Genomic DNA, 19886 nt, shown 5'->3' with positions numbered 1-19886 from the left:
CCTGAGTAAGGACTTGATGGGTTGGTTAGAAGAGGGGAAGATCTTTACCAAACTGAAATTGTGGGAGGCCTATTAGCGGGTGCGATATGCTAAGGGTGACGAATGGGAATTAGCCTTTAAAATCCCCCTGGGCCAGTTTGAATATCTCATCATGCTGTTTGGGTTAACAAGCATTTTCATGAATGTGATCAATGAGGTATTGCATGACCTACTCTACAGGGTGGTGGTGGTTTTTTCTTGATGACGTTTTTATATATAGCAAGAATAAGGGGAAACACGTGAACCTGGTGAGGGAGGTGGCCCACTGCCTGGCCAAGCACTAACTGTACAGCAAGTTGTCCAAATGCGAGTTTCACTACCTGCAAGTGGATTTCCTTGGCTACCGCAACTCTGTGGCAGGGATTCAGATGGGCCCCACCAAGGGTTAAGCAGTGGTGGAGTGGGAGGTTCCCCACACCCGCCGCCAGCTGTAGGCCTTCCTGGGCTTTGCGAACTTTTAACTTGACTTTCTGCTGTGCTAATCCCGAGTAGTCCTTCCCCTCACCGATCTTCTAAAGATGAAGGGGAAGGGTGAAAAGAAGCACTGACCGGGCTCTGCCCTCCCCTGGACACCACCAAGCCAATCCTGGCCCATCCCGATACAAACAAGCCCTTTGTGGTCCAGGTAGATGCCTCAAATTCAGCCATGGGCGGAGTCTTGTTCCAATGGGGGGAGGATGGGAAACTTGCGCCTATCTCTCCAGAAAATTCTGACTGGCTGAGAAAAACTGGGCAATCTGGGAAAAGGAGGCAGCAGTGGTAAAAACTTCTCTTTCCACCTGGCACCACCTTCTAGAGGGGGGCGAAGGTACCTTTTGAGGTTTGGACAGATCACAAGAACCTGGAAATCCTTTGCAAACCACACCGCCTTAATGCCAATCAAATTCGGTAGGCGAAGTTCTTTGCCCGCTTCAACTTCAGACTTTAACACAACCCTGGAAAGAAAAACTTTTGGCATGGGGAGGGGTGAGAGGAGGAGGAGCCCAGATTGGACACCGTTTTCAGCCCACACCAACTGATGCAAACCCATAGTCAAACAAAGCGGTTCCTCATTGCCGCCGCCCCCCCCCCCCAGTTGGAGGACTAGCCTGAACTCCGGGCTGCCTTGCAGGGAGACCCAGAACTGCCTTCAAGGTGGTGGAAACTGTGAATGAGATGGCTGTGAGTCGAACTGCCTGCTGCCTACAAAATGGTGCATCCGGTTTTCCATGTCAGTTTCCTGAAGCCTGCGCCTCCTCCAGACATGTGGCACTCCGCTCCGCCCCTCCCACCTCTAGTGATGGTGGGGGATGAGACCCACTATGAACTCTCTGATATTGTAAATTCTAGGCTGCTGCAAAAGCGCCTGCAGTACCTTGTGGCCTGGATAGGATTTCCCAAATGTCATAATTAATAGAAGGACGCTGAGGATGTGGCAGCCCCCATCCTGGTGAAAAAATTCCATGAGCGGTTCCCTGACAAGCCGGGTCCTGACTACCTGATCTCGGGAGGTATGGGGGGAGGGGCTTGGAGGGGGCAGAGAGTCATGTACCCTGATTCGTGCCCCCTCCTCCAACCGCATTCTCCCAGACTCCTCCAGGTCGGGTGTCATAAATCCATCAATCCTTGGGTTGGTTTCTGTCCACCTTTGCATACCAAAGCTGTTCTCAGTGGGGCGTCTTTATCTATTCCGCGTTTAGTGACCTTGCTTGTCTGGCTGGAGTCTCAACAGACTGTTAGTTTAGATCATCTGGCTCGCCTGGGAATCTTTGCAATTTTTGCAAATGTACCTTTCCCACCATTCCAAGTCCTCATCCTCCCTCCCATGTTTGGTCCCCCCCTATCAGTACACCCCAATGTTCAATATATCTTTGTCTCTGCCAAGATGATTGTTCAATGAGTCTTGGCCCACTTTGGCTGCTGTAGTGGTTCTGTTCAATAAAGCTTTTCTTTTGGATCCTTATTCTGCCTGAACCTTGGAAGCTCCTTTATCACAGACTCTACTCGCCTGATTCCTGATGCCAAGACATCCCAGTTTTGTTTCTTCCGTAAGTATTCCCTCTTGAAGCATTCTGTTTTGCACCTTTTGTGAAACGATAGAAGGATGGGAGGAAGCTTCCTAATAGCCTCAGGCAGACTTTTTTGTAGTGTTAGGAGCCACCACAGAGAATGCACATGAGAAGGCAGCGGCTGATGTTACCTGCTGGCTAGATGGCTGATCCAGAAGGCTTTGCTCTAGAATCATTGAATCATAGAGTTGGAAGGGGTCTCCTGGGTCATCTAGTCCAACTCCTGCACAATGCAGGAGAGGCAGCCGTGCAAGTGCATGGATCCAGGGTCTTCAAGGGTGCTGCAGGTGACAACTGGAAACTGGACCTGAACTCAGTACCTGATCAGAGATCACTGGAGTGTCTGCAGAAAGGAAGAAAGATTAATTCCATTTGGTTTCCAAAACTGGCCAGGCAACGACATACTATACAAACGGTAGTTTTCAAGTTGTTTTAAGGGCAAATCTATGCACAGTGCATGATACAATACATACAATAGTATGTATCCATATAGCCAGGTCCCCCCTTCAAGGATCGCTGCCTTGTTGTGGCAAGGGGGCTTACGTAGTTCAGTGAAGCTATGAGCTATGCCGTGCAGGGCCACCCAAGACGGACAGGTCATAGCTGAGAGCTCTGACAAAAGGTGATCCACTGGAGAAGGAAATGGCAAACCACTCCAGTATCTTTGCCATGAAAACTCTATGGACAGTTCCAATAGGCATAACGATATGACGCCGGAAGATGAGCCCCTCAGGTCGGAAGGTGTCCAATATGCTACTGGGGATGAGCAGACGGCTAGTATGAGTAGCACCAGAATGAATGAAGCGACTGGGCCAAAGCCGAAAGGACGCTCAGTTGTGGAAGTAACTGGTGGCGAAAAGACAGTCCGATGCTGTAAAGATTTTTATTCCATAGAAACCTGGAACATCAGATCCATGAATCAAGGCAAGCTGGACGTGGTCAAACAAGAAATGACAAGACTGAACATCGACATTTTAGGAATCAGTGAACTAAAATGGACAGGAATGGGTGAATTTAATTCAGATGACCATCAGGTATACTACTGTGGACAAGAATCTCGCAGAAGAAATGGAGTAGCCTTCATAATCAATAAGAGAGTAGGAAAAGCAGTCTTGGGATACAATCCCCAAAATGACAGAATGATCTCAGTTCGAATCCAAGGCAAACCATTCAACATCACAGTGATCCAGGTCTATGCCCCAACCACTGCTGCTGAAGAGGATGAAGTTGATCAGTTCTATGAAGCCCTACAACACCTTCTAGAAGCAACGCCAAAAAATGATGTGCTTATCATCATGGGGGATTGGAATGCTAAAGTAGGAAGCCAAAAGATAACTGGGATAACAGGCAAGTTTGGCCTTGGAGTACAAAATGAAGCAGGGCACAGGCTGGTAGAATTTTGTCAAGAGAATACAATGGTCATAGCAAACACTCTTTTCCAACAACCCAAGAGACGACTCTACACATGGACATCACCAGACGGTCAACACAGAAATCAGATTGACTATGTGCTCTGCAGCCAAAGATGGAAAAGTTCTATCCAGTCAATAAAAACAAGACCAGGAGCTGATTGTGGTTCAGATCATGAGCTTCTTGTTGCAAAATTTAGGCTTAAATTGAAGAAAGTAGGGAAAAGCACTAGGCCACTCAGGTATGAACTAAATCATATCCCCGACGAATACACAGTAGAGGTGACAAATAGATTTAAGGAATTAGATCTGATAGACAGAGTGCCTGAAGAACTATGGACGGAGGTTCGCAACATTGTACAAGAGGTAGCAACTAAAACCATCCCAAAGAAAAAGAAATGCAAGAAATCAAAATGGCTGTCTGAGGAAGCTTTACAAATAGCTAAGGAGAGAAGGGAAGTGAAAGGCAAGGGAGAAAGAGAAAGATACACCCAATTGAATGCAGAATTCCAGAGAAAAGCTAGAAGAGATAAGAATGCCTTCTTAAATGAACAGTGCAAACAAATAGAAGAAAACAATAGAATGGGGAGGACCAGAGATCTTTTCAAGAAAATTGGAGATATGAAGAGAACGTTTCATGCAAAGTTGGGTATGATAAGGGACCAAAATGGTAGGGACCTCACAGAAGCAGAAGAGATTAAACAAAGGTGGCAAAATTATACAGAACAACTATACAAGAGCGAGCTTAACATCCCTGATGACCACAGTGGGGTAGTTACTGACCTGGAGCCAGACATCCTGGAATGTGAAGTCAAATGGGCCTTAGGAAGTCTGAGCAACAATAAAGCTAGTGGTGGTGACAGCATTCCAGTGGAACTATTCAAAATCTTAAAGGACGATGCAGTATTGATGCTACACTCAATATGCCAGCAAATTTGGAAAACTCAACAATGGCCACAGGATTGGAAAAGGTCAGTTTACATTCCAATCCCAAAGAAGGGCAATGCCAAAGAATGTTCAAACTACCGCACCATTGCACTAATTTCTCATGCTAGCAAAGTTATGCTCAAAATCCTACAAGCTAGGCTCCAGCAATATGTGGACCGAGAACTTCCAGAAGTACAGGCAGGATTTCGAAGAAGCAGAGGAAATAAAGATCAAATTGCCAACATACGCTGGATCATGGAGAAAGCTAGGGAGTACCAGAAGAACATCTACTTCTGCTTCATTGACTATGCTAAAGCCTTTGATTGTGTGGAGCACAACAAACTGTGGCAAGTTCTTAAATAGATGGGAATACCAGAGCATCTTATTTGTCTTTTGAGAAATTTATATGCAGGTCAAGAAGCAACAGTGAGAACTGAACATGGAATCACTGATTGGTTCAAAATTGAGAAAGGAGTTCGGCAAGGCTGTATACTGTCACCTTGCCTATTTAACTTGTATGCAGAGCACATCATGAGAAATGCGGGATTAGAGGAGTCACAAATTGGGATCAAGATTGCAGGGAGAAATATCAACAACCTCAGATATGCAGATGATACCACTCTAATGGCAGAAAGTGAAGAGGAACTAAAGAGCCTGTTGATGCGGGTGAAGGAGGAGAGTGCAAAAGTTGGCTTGAAACTCAACATCAAGAAAACAAAGATCATGGCATCCGGCCCTCTCAATTCCTGGCAAATAGATGGGGAAGAAATGGAGATAGTGACAGATTTTATTTTCCTGGGCTCCAAGATCACTGCAGATGGGGACTGCAGCAAAGAAATTAAAAGACGCTTGCTCTTGGAGAGGAAAGCTATGGCAAATCTAGGCAGCATCCTAAAAAGCAGAGACATCACCCTGCCAACAAAAGTGCGTTTAGTCAAGGCTATGGTCTTCCCAGTTGCAATGTATGGCTGCGAAAGTTGGACCATAAGGAAGGCCGAGCGTCAAAGAATTGAGGCTTTTGAACTCTGGTGCTGGAGAAGACTCTTGCGAGTCCCTTGGACTGCAAGGCGAACAAACCGGTCAGTCCTAGAGGAGATCAACCCTGACTGCTCTTTAAAAGGCCAGTTCCTGAAGATGAAACTCAAATACTTTGGCCACCTCATGAGAAGGAAGGACTCCCTGGAGAAGAGCCTAATGCTGGGAGCGATTGAGGGCAAAAGAAGAAGGGGACGACAGAGAATGAGGTGGCTGGATGGAGTAACTGAAGCAGTAGGTGCAAACTTAAATGGACTCCGAGGAATGGTGGAGGACAGGAAGGCCTGGAGGATCATTGTTCATGGGGTCGCGATGGGTCGGACACGACTTTGCACATAACAACAACAAAATATAGCCAGGTCAGCAGAAGCAAGATTAGGGGGCAATCGTATGAGCCTAGTGGAATTTGTAGAATGCCTTCTTTGCACCTGCATCAGCTTGATTCTCCAGCAATAAAGTTGGATTGATTATTGCCTCTATGCTCTGAACTGAGTTGGTGGGAGTCAACAGCGCCCCATCGAATAGGGGGACCATAGCCTGCCAGGCAGCCTCAGGATCAATAGAATCATAGAGTTGGAAGGAGCCACCAGGATCATCTATACCAACCCCCTGCACAATGCAGGAACTCACAACTACCTGTCCACCCACAAGGACCCCAATTTCATACCCAAGTGATCCCCCCCCCACACACACACACAACAAAAATCTCTAAAATCCAGCATGGCCTGGAGGAAATTCACCTACCATCTCACAGTGGAAATCAGCAATTTCCTGAGTATGCAAGGAAGGGCCACCAGAGACAAACACTGGCACAGCCCCTCCTACTACCCACTCACAATCTGCCTAAATTCATAATATCAGCATTTCTGTCAGATGACTAGCCTCTGCTTTAAAACTTTCAAGGAAGTTGAACCCACCACTTCCTGAGGAAGCCTGTTCCACTGAGGAACCACTCTATCAGGAACTTCTTCTGGAAGTTTAGCCAAAAATTATTTTGAATTAATTTCAACTCATTGGTTCTGGTCTGACCTGCTGGGGCAACAGAAAACAATTCTGCTCCATCTTCTATACGACAGCCCTTCGAGTTCTTGAAAAACTTCTCTCTAGGCTAAACAGACCAAGCTCCCTCAACCTTTCCTTATATGACGATCTCCAAACCCCTCTTCGTAACCCTCCTCTGGACATGCTCCAGTTTCTCTACATCCTTCTTCAGTTGTGGTGCCCAAAACTAAGCACAGGACTCCAAGGGAGGCCGAAGCAGAGTAGAGTAAGGTGGTAACATCACCTTGCGCGATCTGGACACTATATTTCTTTTTGTTGTTGTTATGTGCGAAGTCGTGTCCGACCCATCACAACCCCATGGACAATGATCCTGCAGGCCTTCCTGTCCTCTACCATTCCCCGGAGTCCATTTAAGTTTGCACCGACTGCTTCAGTGACTCCATCCAGCCACCTCATTCTCTGTCGTCCCCTTCTTCTTTTGCCCTCGATCGCTCCCAGCATTAGGCTCTTCTCCAGGGAGTCCTTCCTTCTCATGAGGTGGCCAAAGTATTTGAGTTTCATCTTCAGGAACTGGCCTTCTAAAGAGCAGTCAGGGCTGATCTCCTCTAGGACTGACCGGTTTGTTCGCCTTGCAGTCCAAGGGACTCGCAAGAGTCTTCTCCAGCATCAGAGTTCAAAAGCCTCAATTCTTTGACGCTCGGCCTTCCTTATGGTCCAACTTTCGCAGCCATACATTGCAACTGGGAAGACCATAGCCTTGACTAAACGCACTTTTGTTGGTAGGGTGATGTCTCTGCTTTTTAGGATGCTATCTAGATTTGCCATAGCTTTCCTCCCTAGGAGCAAGCGTCTTTTAATTTCTTTGCTGCAGTCCCCATCTGCAGTGATCTTGGAGCCGAGGAAAATAAAATCTGTCACTATCTCCATTTCTTCCCCATCTATTTGCCAGGAATTGAGAGGGCCGGCTGCCATGATCTTTGTTTTCTTGATGTTGAGTTTCAAGCCAACTTTTGCACTCTCCTCCTTCACCCGCATCAACAGGCTCTTTAGTTCCTCTTCACTTTCTGCCATTAGAGTGGTATCATCTGCATATCTGAGGTTGTTGATATTTCTCCCTGCAATCTTGATCCCAATTTGTGACTCCTCTAATCCCGCCTTTCTCATGATGTGCTCCGCATACAAGTTAAATAGGCAAGGCGACAGTATACAGCCTTGCCGAACTCCTTTCTCAATTTTGAACCAATCCGTGATTCCATGTTCAGTTCTCACTGTTGCTTCTTGACCTGCATATAAATTTCTCAAGAGACAAATAAGATGCTCTGGTATTCCCATCTCTTTAAGAACTTGCCACAATTTGTTGTGCTCCACACAATCAAAGGCTTTAGCATAGTCAATGAAGCAGAAGTAGATGTTCTTCTGGAACTCCCTAGCTTTTTCCATGATCCAGCGTATGTTGGCAATTTGATCTCTAGTTCCTCTGCCTCTTCGAAATCCTGCCTGTACTTCTGGAAGTTCTCGGTCCACATATTGCTGGAGCCTAGCTTGTAGGATTTTGAGCATAACTTTGCTAGCATGAGAAATGAGTGCAATGGTGCGGTAGTTTGAACATTCTTTGGCATTGCCCTTCTTTGGGATTGGAATGTAAACTGACCTTTTCCAATCCTGTGGCCATTGCTGAGTTTTCCAAATTTGCTGGCATATTGAGTGTAGCACTTTTACTGCATCATCCTTTAAGATTTTGAATAGTTCAACTGGAATGCTGTCACCACCACTAGCTTTATTGTTGCTCAGACTTCCTAAGGCCCATTTGACTTCACATTCCAGGATGTCTGGCTCCAGGTCAGTAACTACCCCACTGTGGTCATCAGGGATGTTAAGCTCGCTCTTGTATAGTTCTTCTGTATAATTTTGCCACCTTTGCTTAATCTCTTCTGCTTCTGTGAGGTCCCTACCATTTTGGTCCCTTATCATACCCATCTTTGCATGAAACGTTCTCTTCATATCTCCAATTTTCTTGAAAAGATCTCTGGTCCTCCCCATTCTATTGTTTTCTTCTATTTGAATTTCTATTTCTATTCTATATTTCTTTTAATACAGCCAAAAATCTTTTACCTTTTTAGCCATTGAGTCACACTGCTGACTCATGTTCAGTGTCTGATTTATTAAGACTCTCAGATCCTTTTCACACATACTACTGCCAAGACAAATCTCACCCATCCTATAGTGAAGCATTTGATTTTTCCTACCTAAATGCAAAACTTTACATTTTTCACTGTTGAAATTCATTGTATTCATTTTAGCCCAGTTTTCCAGCCTGTATTCTGATTTCATCTCCTGGTGTGTTAGCTACCCCTCCCAGTTCATATGGATGCCACCTGTCAACCAATTCTCGATCCACTTAGAAGTAATAGGATCCATACCATATTTTACTAATTTGTCCATAAGAATGTCATGTGGAACCTTATCAAAAGCCTTATTGGAATCAAGGTAAACTATGTCCACAGCATTCCCCTGATCTAGCAAGGCAGTCACTTTCTCAAAAAAGATATGAGGTTCGTCTGACATGACTTGTTCTTGAGAAAGCCATGCATGATGGAGTAACATTAAAGGAAATTATTACAACCTTCTTATTGATTGAGTACCTATTGGAAAGATTTCTATGAAATTGCATGGTGGAACCTCAAGCGAGGAAGATCCTATCTCTGCCTGCTGTTGGCCTTGAAAATTACTTAGAGATAATGAAATACACAGAATGTTTATATTAGAGATTGGATCAAGCCACTTATCTGCATCAAGGAATGTACATTTTGTTCTGTAAACCAGTGTCCCCAACCCACGGGCCGCAGCCGGGTGCCGGGCCGTGAAGGCCTTGGCGCAGGGCCGCAGCTCCCTCTTCCCGCCCCCCCGAAGCAAGATGCTCGCCAGGCCGCGAGCAAATTGGCTGCCAAAGCGGCCGATTAGCTCGCAGCCTGGCAAGCTTCTTGTTTCGGGAGGGGGGGGGAAGAGAAGCTTGCCGAGCCACAAGCTAATCGGCCACTTTGGCGGCCGATTTGCTGGCGGCCCGGAGGGGCCAGGAGAGGGAGCCGCAGCCACCGGCATGGCGGTGGTGCAAATGCGCATGCGCGGACTGCCGCACACACACGTTTGCGCCCGTGCCAGGCGCGGCAGTTCACGCATGCACATTTGCGCTGGGGCTGCCGTGCGTGCGCGGGGCCCCGGGCCACCCTCTCCCGCCACTCCGGAGCAGTGGACCGGAAGGTTGCGGACCACTGCTGTAAACAGTGAACCTTGTGTAAATAATGTATCAACAGTTCTTGGAAGTTTCCATATTATAATCCTCTATTTCACAGATTTGGTTTCTATGGAATTGTAACATTCCAACTCCTAGAAAGCTGGAGGTTAGTTTCAAATGCTGGATAGGAAAATGCCTTGGTCATGAGAACACACCTTGAACCAAGCGTGGACCTGATTGCCAGTTGTGGCAGCCACGGCCAGCAGTGGCCTTTCTCAGTAGGGATGAAAGGAAGGCCAGGAGGTTGGCCATACGCTGGCAGCAAGTGGCAGGTCTTGGCAGACCTTGACATCTTTGCTTCTCCTCCTCAGCATTCTGTTGTTTTAGCTGTGTGTTTGGGCCAGAAACAGTGAACATTTTACTTTAATAATTGGCATCCCTTCAGAAATCAAAAGTGGGCTTGTGTTCAAAAGTGGCCAGATATGTTCGTCTATGATTTGAGGTCAGCAGGGCTCTTTCGAGATTTTTTGACCTGACTGATGATTTATCAGAGCTGTGTAATGACAAAATGAAGCTTGGTTCGTTGAATGCCTCAGCCTAGGAGAATAAGTCCAGTGATCATTGGCATCTTCATTAGAAACAAAACGTCTCCACACAGGTATCTTGGAGCCATTTAGAATTGATGAGGCTGAAGCAGAAGGTTTACAGGGAGACCCGGGTTGACGGTAGGAATACCCACACTGCAAGCAACTGGGCCAGCGCTGATCACTGCAGAAGAAGGTGCGAGACGGCAACTGCTCATGTTTCCTATGGACTCTGCAAGGCCGGGGGGGGGGGGGGATGAAGTAAAGGGCTGGGGGGGGGGGGAGAAGGTTGTTGCTCAGGCCTTCTTCCTAAAATTTTCCAACATAGCTTTAATAATAATTAATGCTTATTTCCCTCCTTGCTTGGACCAGCAAAACTTGCACTTCCACTGGAGCCGCTTCACAATATTTGTTGAGGAGCTTGAAGCAAAATTCCCCTTGACTGAAATGCTGCTTGCAGGAGATTTCAACGCAAAGATAGGCAAAGAAGGCTCTGCACTCTCAAGGGCACTGGGCTTGGACCCAGATGAACCCCTACCCAATTCTCTTTCTGATGCAAGGCATTCCAAAGACTCTTATATATAGAAATAATAATGCCGGAATTTCACTAGCCAAATTTTGCATACGTTTCGACAGATTGATACTAAATGGCTCGTCCCCCCAAGATCATCCTGGGGAATTCACATTTGCCTCTGGGAGAAGTAGCAGTGTGATTGATTAGATATTGTTTCCCCCTGCTTTGAAAGACCAATTAGAGGTATTTTGTATTGGAGACCGCACTGACAGCGATCACCTCCCACTGATATTGACCATCAAGACGTCATCTCTACCAATGGGCTCTGAAAATGTCCAAGGTACCCTATGTAAGATCCCGTGGTCACAAAGCACTGCTGGAAAGATCAAACATCTATTTACTGCCAGTACTTTAACAACATTTAACTCCATACCCAACATCAATGATAATCCTTCTGAGGTTATAAAAAATAACAATAATATAATCACTCACATTCATCAGCTATTTAGCCCCCAGTCAAACTCACAGAAAATAACTCAAAGAAGAACCCTAAATCCCTGGTTTGATGATGAATGCTGCAAATTAAAATCTCAAATCCGTGCCATTTATCGTGATTATAGGGAATCCAGTGTTAAGCTTATGCCTGCAGAATATTTCCATCTGAAAAATCAATTATATCAACTAACAAAGAAAAAGCAAAGTGATTATATTAAAAAACAATGGGAACAACTTGTGCAGGCTACAATTACCAACAATACAAGACAATTCTGGGCCCTAGTTTCAGGAGCCTTTCATGAGAAATCTTCTTTAACAAACTTCATCCCCTCCCTTACTTGGTATGAATATTTCTTAACCCTATTCCATGAGGACAGAATACGCTCCTGTAACCTCCCCAAGATCAACCTGTCAGACATCCCAGACTGGGCCCCAGTGATGCCTGATGAAGTCAGGGCTTGTATTGATCAACTAAAGCCTAGAAAAGCACCAGGACCTGATGCGATCCCTCCTGAGCTGCTTAAAACCTCCCCAGACTGGTGGGCTCCTCTCTTGGCTGCTCTCTTGACTGTAATTAACAAAACAGGCTTAATGCCTGACTCATGGACAAATGCAATCCTGGTTCCAGTATTTAAAAAGGGTGATCGCTCGCTCCCAACCAATTATAGACCCATCAGCCTTCTCTCTATTGTTGGGAAGCTATAGGCCAAACTCCTATCAAATAAACTTACCTTGTGGTTGACTAAGGAAAAGATTTTAGGTCCTGAGCAGGTTGGATTCTGTCAAGGGAAATCCTCCCTTGATCATTGCACCATCCTTGCCCACCTTGTCAACAAATATAGTAAGAAAGAGAGTCCAAAGCTCTTTGCAGCTTTTCTGGACCTTAAGGGGGCCTTTGATTCTATCCCTAGAGATCTTCTCTGGGATAAGCTGTTAAAGATAAAGGTAAAGGTATCCCCTGTGCAAGCACTGAGTCATGTCTGACCCTTGGGGTGACGCCCTCTAGCGTTTTCATGGCAGACTCAATAGGGTGGTTTGCCAGTGCCTTCCCCAGTCATTACTGTTTACCCCCCAACAAGCTGGGTACTCATTTTACCAACCTTGGAAGGATGGAAGGCTGAGTCAACCTTGAGCCGGCTGCTGGGATTGAACTCCCAGCCTCATGGGCAGAGCTTTCAGACTGCATGTCTGCTGCCTTACCACTCTGCGCCACAAGAGGCTCTCTGTTAAAGATGGAGATAGATAAAAGGCTCCTATATCTTATAAGGAAACTCTATTCTTCTACCTGTTGCCAAGTCAAACTCACCCCCCTCGGGAGTCTTACTCCTAAAATACCAATCAACAAAGGGGTAAAACAAGGATGCATTTTGGCTCCCCTCCTATTTAACCTTTTTATGAATTACCTTGTTCCGTCCCTATCCCGCAGTTCTGGCCATAGCCCAAAAATTGCTTTTATACGCAGATGATGCAGTAGTGCTGTCCCATTCACAAACTGGCTTAAAACGCTTACTGGTTCAATTCCTGGACTTGTGTGAAGTAAACAAACTTGCTCTGAACTGTGAGAAGTCAAAAATTGTGGTTTTTGGAAAGCCTTGGAAGCCTCTTAAATGGAATATAAGAGGTAACAACATTGAACATGTTAAAAGCTTCAAATACTTGGGAATATTTTTTCACCATAATGCAAATTGGGCTACACAGAGGAAATATGCAATCACATCTGCAAAAACTAGTGCCCTGGCAATCACACGTTTCTTCTACACCAGTGGTAACCAGTACGTGCCAGCAGCCCTCAAAGTATTCAATGACTTATAAAAATGTACACCCCGTTTTTCATTCCAGCTTGCTGAAACGTGCCCTACCTCCGGACGCCTGCCACCCTCCCTTGTCTGCACCTGTGCCTGTGTTCATCGACAAGGACACCCACTACGAGGTTGACAAGATTCTGGACTCTCGTTGGCATAAAGGCAAACTGCAGTACCTGATTGAATGGAAAGATTTCCCTATGGGGGATAGGGAGTGGGTTGGTGCCTCCGACATCAAGGCCCCCAGACTCCTTCGTGCCTTCCACCGGGAATTCCCAGTATGCCCTAGGCCCAGGGACAACGGGTGAGGTGAAGTTGTTTTTAGGTTGGAGGAATGTCAGGATCAGTACCTGCTCTCTGCTATGAATTGTCCATGAACAGGAGTTACCCCATCTTGTCTGTATTTCACTGTTCTTTTTCCTGGATTTCCATGTAACCCAAGCCTACTCTCTGTTCCCATGTTATCATGCTTTGTAGTGCCCGCTCTGAATTGTTTGTGCTTTGATCCCTGCCCGCTCGCTCTGCATTTTGTAACAGCAACATTGTATCTTGTCACTAGGCGCCGGCCAGCCCAAGCACGTGCGAATTGTAGCACCTCTGGCAGGATGCCTGGGGTGGCACCTGGGGAAGGGAGCATCCCTCCCCTTGGGAACATTCAAGTTTTGGGCGGGAGAATTGTATTGAAAAGGGCTTGCAATTCTATTGTGGGGTAGATTTGACTTCTTGAGTTATAGTGACTAGAGTAAACTTCAATTAAAGCTTTCTTAGCATAGAGGTTTTGTTGTGAGTTCTTTTAGCGCTTGACACTATCTGAACATGAGTCATCTACTTGGTTAGGACACATTGAGGGAAAATTAAATCTATAGGGATATCTTTAGACTCCTTGTATCTGATATCTGAAAAGTCTGCATTTAATTTAATTAAACGCAGACTGTTAGACATAGAACTGCAGGAACTTAGCAGTAAAGCTAGAAAGGTTTGCTCGCCATTGAGCTTGGGGATCTCACCAAGCTCTCAGCCCCTAGCTGCGTACTTCTACCATCTAATCATCTCACAACAGTGTAGAGCATTCATGTTAGCTAGAACTAATGCTCTACCTTCTGCTGTTCTATATGGAGATTTCAACAGATTCCGTATTCAGCTAGGTTGTGCCCATGTGGACAACGCTGTATAGAATCAATTACACACGTTTTCTTCCATTGTCCATTTTATTCTTCAATCCGAGCCAAATTTCTTAACTCACTGCTGTGTAAAAGAGAATTACATTCGGATGAACAAAAGACTCAGTTTCTTTTGACATCCCAGAACGCTGATATAATTGAACCAGTAGCAAAGTTTTTACATCTTGCCATGAGAAATCGTGAATGTATTATGTCTAAAGCATGATCTTTGCCTTTGTTCTCACTAGCAGTGGATCCTTTTGCACTTTCCCTTCTTATATTGTACTTTCATATGCTATTAAAGGCTTGTTGTTGTTCTTGTTGTTGTTCTTCTTCTTGTTGTTGAGAGTCAGTTTGGTGTAGTGGTTAGGAGTGCGGACTTCTAATCTGGCATGCCAGGTTCGATTCTGCGCTCCCCCACATGCAACCAGCTGGGTGACCTTGGGCTCGCCACAGTACTGATAAAACTGTTCTGACCGAACAGTGATATCAGGGCTCTCTCAGCCTCACCCACCCCACAGGGTGTCTGTTGTGGGGAGAGGAAAGGGAAGGCGACTGTAAGCCGCTTTGAGCCTCTTTCGGGTAGAGAGAAGCGGCATATAAGAACCAACTCTTCTTCTTCTTCTTCTTCTTCTTCTTCTTCTTCTTCTTCTTCTTCTTCTTCTTCTTCTTCTTCTTCTTCTTCTTGTCTATGCTTAGACAATGACTGATTGTCTCACCACCTAAGGAGGTGGTGAGACAATGACTCACCACCTAAGGAGGTGGTGAGTGCCCCCTCACTGGAAGTCTTCAAGCAAAGGTTGGATACACACTTTTCTTGGATGCTTTAGGATGCTTAGGGCTAATCCTGCGTTGAGCAGGGGGTTGGACTAGATGGCCTGTATGGCCCCTTCCAACTCTATGATTCTATGATTCTATGATTCTATGATTCTATGATTCTATTGTCCCTACTGTTGGTTACTGCTTATTTTATTCTCTTTTATTTGTTTATCTAGACTGTAATTTTTATCAATTAATTATAATTATGAATTACCCTTGTTCTCATGATGTTTTATATGCCATTAAAGGTTTTTTGAATTTGAATTTGAATCATAGAATCATAGAGTTAGAAGGGGCTATACAGGCCATCTAGTCCAACCTCCTGCTCAACACAAGATCAGCCCAAAGCATCCTAAAGCATCCGAGAAAAGTGTGTATCCAACCTTTGCTTGAAGACTGCCAGTGAGGCGGAGCTCACCACCTCCTAAGGCAGCCTATTCCACTGCTGAACTACTCAACTGTGAAATTTTTTTTATTGATATTTAGCCTATATCGTTGAACTTGTAGTTTAAACTCATTACTGCGCGTCCTTTCCTCAGCAGCCAACGGGAACAGCATCCTGCCCTCCTCCAAGTGACAACCTTTCAAATACTTAAAGAGGGCTATCATGTCCCCTCTCAACCTCCTTTTCTCCAGGCTGAACATTCCCAAGTCCCTCAACCTATCTTCATAGGGCTTGGCCCCTTGGCCCCAGATCATCCCCGTCGCTCTCCTCTGTACACTTTCAATTTTATCTACGTCCTTCTTGAAGTGAGCCTCCAGAACTGCACACAGTACTCCAGGTGTGGTCGGACCAGTGCCATATACAATGGGACTATGACATCTTTTGATTTTGATGTGATTCCCCTCTTGATACAGCCCAAAAAGTTATTTGCCTTTTTTATTGCTTCATCACACTGCCTGCTCATGTTTAGCTTACAATCCACAAATACCCCCAAGGTCTTGTTCACGCACAGTGTTACCTAGAAGGGTATCTCCCATCCAGTAGGCATGCTTTTCTTTTTTCTGACCCAGATGGAGAACTTTACAATTATCTTTATTGAATTGCATCTTATTCTCATTTGCCCACTTTTCCATTGTGTTCAGATCTCATAGAATCATAGAATCATGGATTTGGAAAGGGCCATAGAGGCCATCTAGTCCAATCCCCTGCTCAACACAGGATCAGTCCAAAGCATCCTAAAGCATCCAAGAAAAGTGTGCATCCAACCTTTGCTTGAAGATGGCCAGTGAGGGGGGGCTCACCACCTCCTTAGGCAGTCTATTCCACTGCTGAACTACTATGACTGTGAAATTCCCCCCCCCTGATATCTAGCCTATATCGTAAAAGAGCCTCTTGTGGCACAGAGTGGTAAGGCAGCCGTCTGAGAGCTTTGCCCATGAGGCTGGGAGTTCAATCCCAGCAGCCGGCTCAAGGTTGACTCAGCCTTTCATCCTTCCGAGGTCGGTAAAATGAGTACCCAGCTTGCTGGGGGGTAAACGGTAATGACTGGGGAAGGCACTGGCAAACCACCCTGTATTGAGTCTGCCATGAAAACGCTAGAGGGCGTCACCCCAAGGGTCAGACATGACTCGGTGCTTGCACAGGGGATACCTTTACCTTTACCTTTAGCCTATATCGTTGTACTTGTAGTTTAAACCCATTACTGCGTGTCCTTTCCTCTGCAGCCAATGGGAACACCATCCTGCCTTCCTCCAAATGACAACCTTTCAAATACTTAAAGAGGGCTATCATGTCCCCACTCAAACTCCTTTTCTCCAGGCTGAACATTCTCAAGTTCCTCAACCTATCTTCATAGGGCTTGGTCCCTTGGCCCCAGATCATCCTCGTCACTCTCCTCTGTACCCTTTCAATTTTATCTACGTCCTTCTTGAAGTGAGGCCTCCAGAACTGCACACAGTACTCCAAGTGTGGTCTGACCAGTGCCGTATACAATGGGACTATGACATCTTGGGATTTTGATGGGATGCCCCTGTTAATACAGTCCAAAATGGCATTTGCCTTTTTTACTGCTGCATCACACTGCCTGCTCATGTTTAGTTTACAATCCACAAGGTCTCGTTTACACACAATGTTACCTAGAAGAGTATCCCCCATCCAGTTGGTATGCTTTTCTCGTTGAACTCTGTGTCTGTCTTCTGAAGTATTTGCCAGTCCTCCCAATTTTGTGTCGTCTGCAAACTTGATTAGTTCCTCCACCCCCTCATCTAGTTTATTAATAAATATGTTAAAAAGAACCAGAATGAGCACCGAGTCCTAAGGTACCCCGCTACTCACCTCCGTTCAGTCTGATGAAAAACCATTGACAACAACACTTTAAGTGCGGTTCTCTAACCCATTCCCTATCCACCTAACTATCTGAAAATCCAGATTGCAGTCCTTCAATTTATCCATCAAAACATCATGGGGAACCTTATCAAAAGCTTTACTACCCAAAGGAGTCTCAAAACGGTTTACAAACACCTTTTCCCTTCGTCTCCCAACAATAGACAACCTGTGAGGGATGTGGGGATGTGAGGAGTCTGAGAGAACTGGGAATGGGCCGCAGTGACCCAGCAGGCCTCAGGTGTCTGAAAGCAGTTCCCAATCGCCTTCCCTTCCTCTCCCCATAGCAGACTCCCCATTAGAGAGGTGGGGTAGAGAGCCTCACATGGAAGCTGGCAACCCTAAGAGGAAGTCTCTCTGTGCACAGCCATCTTGACCTTAGTAAGATTTTTTTATACTGGTTTTTTATTTGCCAGGCCAAGGTTGAAAAAAGTAACTTCAGTGGTGTGGCTAAAGATGTCGTCCTGAGGGGACTGCAGTACAATCACTGGAGCCTGACAGGGGCCAATTGTGGAAGCAATTGGCAGAAAAGAGGAGGGGTACGCAAACCCCACCTCACCTTTCTACCCAGGAAGTCCTAGGGAAATCTTGGGGCCGTCTCCAATCCTTTAGGGAGTTTATCTCCCCGGATTACAGGCTGTCAGCGTTTCAGGTCAAGAGGACGACCGCCATATTCTATCTTGGACTTTTCTTTCTTTCTTTCTTTCTTTCTTTCTTTCTTTCTTTCTTTCTTTCTTTCTTAAAGAATCTGCTTTAACCCTCCACTACGATTTACTGCAAATGAACGCTGTGGAATGAGGGGAGGACAGCATCTGTTAGCCTCACAAAAGCCATCAATCAACGCACAGAAACTCCAAACCATTAATTAAAGTATTTCTCCGTTTTTTTGTCTCTCTCCTTCCCCCCTCTAGCTCTGCCTGAAGCCACCTCATTATGAGGCAGACTAATTCTCTTTCTTAAGCAGAAGAAGAGGGCTTAAATTAACTCAATTAATTAGCAATAGCTCTTACTGCAATTGTTTTGGTTTTCGGAGATAAGAGCCGTGAATGGGAAGATCCCACGAGAACTTTGTTCCAGAACGAGATTATCTGCTTCACTGACTTCAAAACGTCACTTACTAGTGCCAGGAACATCGGAGGACAAAACAGACTTTTGCTCTCGCCTAGGACTGTATAGGACCTCTACTGGCTATTTGCAAAATTGTCTGAGATTGGTTGCTGACTTACACAATGGAGGGACTTGTACAATAGAGGGACTTGTATGCCTTTGTACTTTCCTGTGAGGCCAGGGGTAGGGGATGGGGGGAACAAAAGGTCTGTTTGCAGATCTCAGGGCAGGATTTTATATGAGGCCTTGAAACAAATTGCACCTGACGTTTTGGGGACTGACACTATATATAGTGTGGAAGCACAATTCATGTGTATCAGTATCTAGTTGTTCATGAAGGTTTATGAAATGTGTAGATTAATTTTAAATAATGAGTTTATTTATAAAGTTACAGTATGTTCTGGAAGACACAGTATTTATGTATATAGTCTATACTGAAAAAAGGTTTTTTCCTTGTAAAAACATTTAATATGACAAGATTGCATAGAAACTTCTCTTTAAAACCTTTTGCTTTAATCTTAGCAATTCAGCAAAAGCAAATTGCAGACTCCCTTTAGTGCTTCAAACAGAGGTCACAGAGAGCCAGTTTGCTGTAGCGGTTAGGAGTGCGGACTTCTAAACTGGCATGCCAGGTTCGATTCCGCGCTCCCCCACATGCAGCCAGATGGGTGACCTTGGGCTCGCCACGGCACTGATAAAACTGCTCTGACCGAGCAGTGATATCAGCGCTCTCTCAGCCTCACCACCCCACAGGGTGTCTGTTGTGAGGCGAGGAAAGGGAAGGCGACTATAAGCCGCTTTGAGCCTCCTTCGGGTAGGGAAAAGCGACTGCCCCCTCACTGGCAGTCTTCAAGCAAAGGTTGGATACACACTTTTCTTGGATGCTTTAGGATGCTTTGGGCTGATCCTGCATTGAGCAGGAGGTTGGACTAGATGGCCTGTATGGCCCCTTCCAACTCTATGATTCTATGATTCATATAAGAACCGACTCTTCTTCTTCTTCTTGGGTCAGAGTTTGCTCAGCCAACACTGCATCAGAAACCAACAGTAAAAAACTCCATTGCAGCTCCCTCTCCGTTCAATTTCTGCTCTGTTTGTTTATTCCTCAGCTACTGCACACCCAGTTGGTAGCAGGCCTGCACAGAATCTTGATAGATCTCTGAAATTGCAATCTAGACCCCATTTATATGAAGATGTATTTAAAAAACCCACCCCAAGCAAAAAAAAACAAAAACGTGGAACAAGCATGTTGTTGTCAATGGTGTTTCATCAGACTGGAGAGAGGTGAGTAGCGGGGTACCTCAGGGCTCGGTGCTCGGCCCGGTACTTTTTAACATATTTATTAATGATCTAGATGAGGGGGTGGAGGGACTACTCATCAAGTTTG

This window comes from Paroedura picta, chromosome 10, assembly GCF_049243985.1.
Source record: "Paroedura picta isolate Pp20150507F chromosome 10, Ppicta_v3.0, whole genome shotgun sequence".
Taxonomy (NCBI): Eukaryota; Metazoa; Chordata; class Lepidosauria; order Squamata; family Gekkonidae; genus Paroedura; species Paroedura picta.
Note: the sequence above shows the minus strand (reverse complement) of the source record.